We start from the raw sequence: 6,845 nt of genomic DNA, 5'->3' as shown, positions 1-6,845 counted from the left end.
ATATAATATAAATTCTCATTCACAACATATTATATCTAAACAACATATAGATGATAAATTAGATAAATGTTATAATGAAGTAAAAACTAAAATAGAAGAGAAATATTTTGAAGGATCTGGTTTAATATTTGATGAGATAATATTTATAACTTTACATGTTTATAACACAAAATATAATAAGTTAACTAAATCAAAACCAATTGATGAAAATAATTTATCATATTATAAAGAACCAGATATTGAAGCATCAAGTTATATTAAACTACCATTTAAAACTAATGCTGTAATAAATGTACAAAATGAAGATGATAAATGTTTTCTATGGGCTATAATAAGTTGTTTACATCCTGCAACTTATAATATTTGTAGATTAACTCATTATAAACCATTTGAAAATAATTATAAGATAGATAAGTATCCTGTTAGAATTAAAAACATCCCAAAAATAGAAAGAGATAATAATATAAAGATAAATGTATTTGATTTAATCAAATTACCAAATACAAAAGGAAATAATATTAAACATTATACATTAGAACCTTTATACCTATCAAAAGATAATGATTCAAATGATGTTATAGATATACTATATTATGAAAATCATTACATGTGGATTAAACAAATCGATTTATTTTTCAAATCAGAAAATGATCACCATAAAATATATCTATGTAGAAAATGTTTACATAGATTCAGTAATGAAAGTACATTATTAAATCATAAACAACTATGTGATAATCATGATTATTGTAAATTAGTTTTACCAAATGAAAAGGATAAAATATTAGAATTCAAAAAATATGATTACAAAAATAAAGTACCATTTGGAATATATGGAGATTTTGAATCATTAAATAAAGAATTAACAGATAAAGATAGAAAAGATATATATTATAAAAGAAAGAAATTAAATTCTAATGAAAGTGATTATTCAGATGAACCACCAATAACAAATACAATTAAAAAGATTCATCAATCAGCTGCAGCTTTCGGGTTATATATTAAATCTGATTATCCAGAACTAATTGAAAGTGAATATTATGATTATAGAAATGAAAATGTTATTAATCATTTTTGTGACTTATTAATTGAATATGAAATAAGATTTAATGAAAAGTTAAATAAAAATATAGAAATTATAATGACAGAAGAAGATAAAGAAGAATTTGCGTTTGCAGATAAATGTTATTATTGTGAAAAACTATTTAATTATAAAGATGAAAAAGTAAGAGATCATGATCATTTGAATGGAAAGTTTAGAGGCGCAGCGCATGAGAATTGTAACTTACAAGCTAAGAAAATTAACTTTGTACCAGTTATATTTCACAATTTATCGGGGTATGACGCGCATTTATTTATCAAACAGCTATGTTATAAAATAGAAGAAATCAATAATGAAATAGAAATATTAAATTCAAATAGATCAAAAGATAAAATACCAACTTATAAATTTAGAATGTTAGCTAAAACATCTGAGAATTATATATCATTCCAATTTGGTTGTCTAAGATTTATAGATTCATATAGATTTTTAAATAGTTCATTAGATAACTTATCAAAATCATTAGTTGATGATGAATTAAAGATATTAAAAGAATATTACCCAAATAATGATGATTTTCAATTAATGAGATATAAAGGAGCGATTCCATATTCTTTCTATAAAAATCATAATGATTTTAAAATAACTGAATTATTAAAAGAACAATTCTATGATGAATTAAAAAATGAATATGTTAAAGATGAAGTATATAATAGAACATTGAATATTTGGAATCATTTCAAAATAGAAAATCATGGGCAATTAGTAGATTTATATTTAAAATCAGATGTATTATTATTAACCGATATATTCGAAAGGTTTAGAGATGTAAACCTAAAATATTTCAATATTGATCCTTGTCATTGTTATTCTAGTCCAGGATTAACATGGGATTGTGGATTAAAATTTACAGATATAAAAATGGATTTGTTAACAAATATAGATCAATTATTATTATTTGAAAAATCTATAAGAGGAGGTGTTTCAGGTGTATTGGGTGATAGATATTTCAATGTAAATGATAATCCTGGATATAAATTATTATACATAGATGCAAATAATCTTTATGGTTGGGCAATGATGGAACCACAACCTTATGGGATGTTTGAAATAACTGAAGTTTTACAAATTGATAAATTTGATTGGAAGAAAAGAATCCTAGATATTGCAGATGATTCAGATATTGGTTACTTCTTCGTTGTAGATTTAGAATACCCCGAAAATATTAAATTCAAATCTAGAAATCTAGCATATTGTCCCGAACATAAAACTGTTAAACATGAAGAATTATCAAATTATCAAAAAAGAATTAAACCCGATAATCATATTCATACTGAAAAGTTAATGGTAACTCAAGAAGATAAATATAATTACGTTGTGCATTATAGAATGTTGAAGTTTTATTTAGATCAAGGAATGATTCTAAAAAAAGTACATAGATATATTTCATTCAGTCAATCTAAATGGTTAGAAAAATATATAGATTTTAATACTACACAGAGAACTAAATCTAAAACTGATTTTGAAAAAGATTTTTTTAAGTTAATGAATAATGCGTTCTATGGTAAGACTTGTGAAAACATAAGAAATAGAAATGATATTGAGTTAGTTAGTAATGGTAAAAGGATAAGGCATTTACAATCATATCCTAAGTTTATAGGTAACAGAATATTTGATGAAAATTTAGCTGCAGTTAAAATGAGGAGAACATCTATTAAATTCAATAAACCTATATTTATTGGTTCGACTGTTTTAGAATTATCAAAGTTATTAATGTATAAATTTTACTATAATATACTACAGCCCCATTTTGGAGAAAAAAACATAGAAATATTATATTTTGATACAGATTCTTACAGATTAAAGATAAAAACTGATAACATAACAGATGATTTAAAAACATTAAAACATCATTTTGATTTCAGTAATTATCCTAAAGATCATGAATTGTTTAACAATGATAATAAAAAAGTTCCTGGGAAGTTTAAGGATGAATTAGGTGGTGAAGAAATGATAGAGTTCATTGGTATTAGATCTAAAATGTATTCATATAAAACTAAAGAACATGAAGCTAAAAAGTTAAAAGGAATAACCAAAAGTGTAGTAGAAAAGAATATTCATTTTAAAGATTACATCAATTGTATATTTAATGAAGAAGTTAGAAAACATAAGATGAAATGTTTAAGATCTGAAGATCATGAAATGTATATTGAAGAGATAGAGAAGATAAGTCTAAACCCATTTGATGATAAAAGATATATTTTAGATGATGGAATCCACACAGTCGCCTATGGTTGCAATTTAGATGAATATATAAAATTCAAAAGAGAAGAAACAAAAGAAAATGAGATTATGAAAAGGATTCTAGCGGCGTGTTAATCAATTTCAATAAAAATTTGTATAATAAATGGAGAGTAAACAAGTACACAGTGAATTCTTAGATAGAATTAAAGATACTTCAAGCGTCAAATCTGTAGATTATAAATTCAAAAAGTTAACAGAATTAACAATCCATAAGAAATATTTAATTACTAACATTGAAACAATTACTAATAAATATGGAGATAAATTAGTAATTCATTTAGAATATGAAGGATTAAAAGGAAATAAATATAAATTCAGAACTTATTTACCAGATAGATTTCATAGATTATCAAGTGAAGATCTAGAAGAATTATGTTCTGGAGATTTCTATTTCGTATACAAAGGTAAGAATGAAAAAGGGCACCACGATATTGATTTTGAATGAAAATATGTAAAATAAATGGCGGAATTAAAAGAATACAGAATATTTGTTGATTCTAGAAAACTTACAAATTATAAATCACATAATTTATTAGTACAATTAGATAGAGAATTTAAGAATTGTGTAGATTTAAAATTAGTAAATATAAGTTTATGTAATTCTTTTTACAATATATCGAATAAAACTATTGAACATAGAGCCTTTTTAGTTTTTAATAAAAATAAAAATGAATGGGTCTATATATATTTAAAACCGGGGTTATATAATTTAGATACATTGGCACAAGAAATTAATAGAAAAGCCTGGCACAAATTAGGTAGTAGTTCTGGGTTTAGTATTAGATTTTTAAAAAGTGAGAGTTCTGATAGAATAAAGATAAGGTTGTCTAATAGTGAAAAACATAAATTTATGGTAAAAAAACCTATAGCTAAACTGTTAGGAATTCTTCCAGATAGATCTTTTACAAATATTGACGCTACTACACCAAACTTAATACCTTACACACATTTTTATATTTATTGCAATTTAATCGATCCTACAAAAACATTCGAAGCAACTAAAGATATAACTTGTAATTCTGGTTTACTAAACATTTTACCATTGAAGAATGTTAAAGAATTTGGAACGCAAATAAATTATAATTTAACAGAATGTGATTTCAAACCTTGCATTCCTCATTTTAATAATTTTAGATTAGAAATTAGAAATCATAATGGATACTTAATTGATTTAAATAATTTCCCTGTAATTTATGAATTAGTTATAAGATGTAAAGAGTAATTTTTTCACTATATAAATGAATATAACTGTTGGACCGAGTATATGATTTGGGTTTGATTTTAAACATGGTAAAGAAATGAGAATTAAACTAAATGATATAATTACTGATATAAAAAGTAAATCATTTAACAATGCATCAATGATTGATAAAGAAAATTATAATATAGAAAAAGTAATTGATTTAATTAAATCACCTTTAGAATATTATGAATTAAATGAAGATGGAATTATTGATGATATCAAAAACATATTATCCAAAATATATGATAATCATAAAACTAGTAATAAAATAAATGTTGAATTAATCATAAATAAGTTAACTAAATATTTTGAAGATAGTAATTTTTTTGATAAATAAATGAGTGATAATAAGTGGATAATAACTGGATTATATAATGGCGCATTACTATCAGTTGGAACGGTTGGTTATTCAATGGTATTAAAAAAAGTATTCAAAATGGGAAGTGTTAATGTTGATAGATTTGATATAAATGATATTTTAAAGTTAACATTAGCAGTTACTTTATCTAATTTAACTATTGATTATTTGGAAAAACAAAAATATATTCCTCCCATATAAATGTGTAATTTTTTTTGTTAAATAAATGGCTTCTGCAATTATAACTATTATAGGATCGGCAATTGTTAACGCTTTAGCATTTACTGGTGGTGGTTATTTATTTAAACATATTGATAAAAATAGTTCATTAGGAGAACAAAGAAGACATAACTTAGCGTTAGAGAAATACAATAAAGCTGCAGAAGAATATAGAGAAAAGAGGCAAAACTATATGGATTACATCAATAAAGAATTATATGATCAGAAGATTTCACATAGAGATTTTCATTCAGTTGATGATGCAATGAGTTTATATAACGCAGTAACAAATAAAGAAAAATTACATCTATACAAACCTAAATTATCAGATTATTATACCCCAAGTAAAGAACAACAGAAATATGAAATAATTTGGATTTTAGGCGGAACAGTTATTGTTATATTTGTTGCTTATAAGTTTACTAATTAGTAATTTTTTTTGCTAAATAAATGGAAGATAAAGTTGATAGTATTGATATTATTCCTCATGATATAAATAAAACTAAATTAAAAACATATTTAGAAAAACAAATATTAGAATTTGAAAGTGACTTAAAGATAAAAAAGAAAAAATATTTAAAAAGTAAAATTATATATTATTTGATTATTAGTGGTTCGGTTACAATTAGTTCTGTAATAACATTTCTAGCAATATTCAGTCCATTAACACCTTTAGCTATATCAATTGGTGTATTAGGATTAAGTTCAAGTGTTTTAACTGGTATAAGTTCAAAATTAAATATAAAAAGTAATAAAGAAAAAATTAAAACTAATATAAAAGAAATTAATAAATTAAAGAACACACTAGATTATATAATAAGTTTAAATGGTCATATAACAGTTGAAGAGCAAGATAAATTATTAAAAGAATTAATAAATTATTAATTTTTTAATTATATAAATGGCAGATAGTTTTCCAAAAACTTTCCAATATAATAAATCAATTAAATATAATATTCCAGCAATAGATTTTAATAAAGATATTACATATAGAAATGAAGTTTTAGATTCATTAATTGATTTATATATTTATGTTACTGAAACTAATAATTTTAATGCAAAGATGGAAAATATATTTCATGTATATTTAATTAATTTTAAAAAATTGAAAGATGAAAAACAATGGTTATTAAAATCTAATATGAAGTATTGGCAGAATCAATTAAATTTTGCTGTTTATTGTGCAACAACAGGATGTGGAATTAGTTGGAATGATCATTTGAATAATTCTAAATATAAATTAATTCAAAGTTTATTTAGATTTCATACATACTTTCAAATCAGAATAATATTAAATGAATTAGAGTGCGCTTTACCAGGATCTAGGTATTTCAAAGAATTAGATAATAATATTAATTTATCAAAGTTTTATAAGATTTGCAATGAATTTAATATAGATATAAATAATTCTGATTTTAGAACAAAAATTGGAACAATAAGATCACTTCCATGCCCTAGAAAGATTGCAGAATATTGTGCACTTCCCATACCATCTAATAGTTTTTATAATATCTATAATAATAAATTAGGTTATGGTAAAATAGAAACAAAGGATTTAGAAACATTAAATTTCAATAAATTACCAAAATTTTATGATAATTTAAAACAAGAAAACAATAATGGTTGGGTTTATTTTATTTTAGAAAATAGTGAAGGTTTTACTAAATCAGGTATAGAAA

This window comes from Tubulanus polymorphus, chromosome 5, assembly GCF_964204645.1.
Source record: "Tubulanus polymorphus chromosome 5, tnTubPoly1.2, whole genome shotgun sequence".
Lineage (NCBI taxonomy): Eukaryota > Metazoa > Nemertea > Palaeonemertea > Tubulaniformes > Tubulanidae > Tubulanus > Tubulanus polymorphus.
This window is presented reverse-complemented; position numbering follows the sequence as displayed.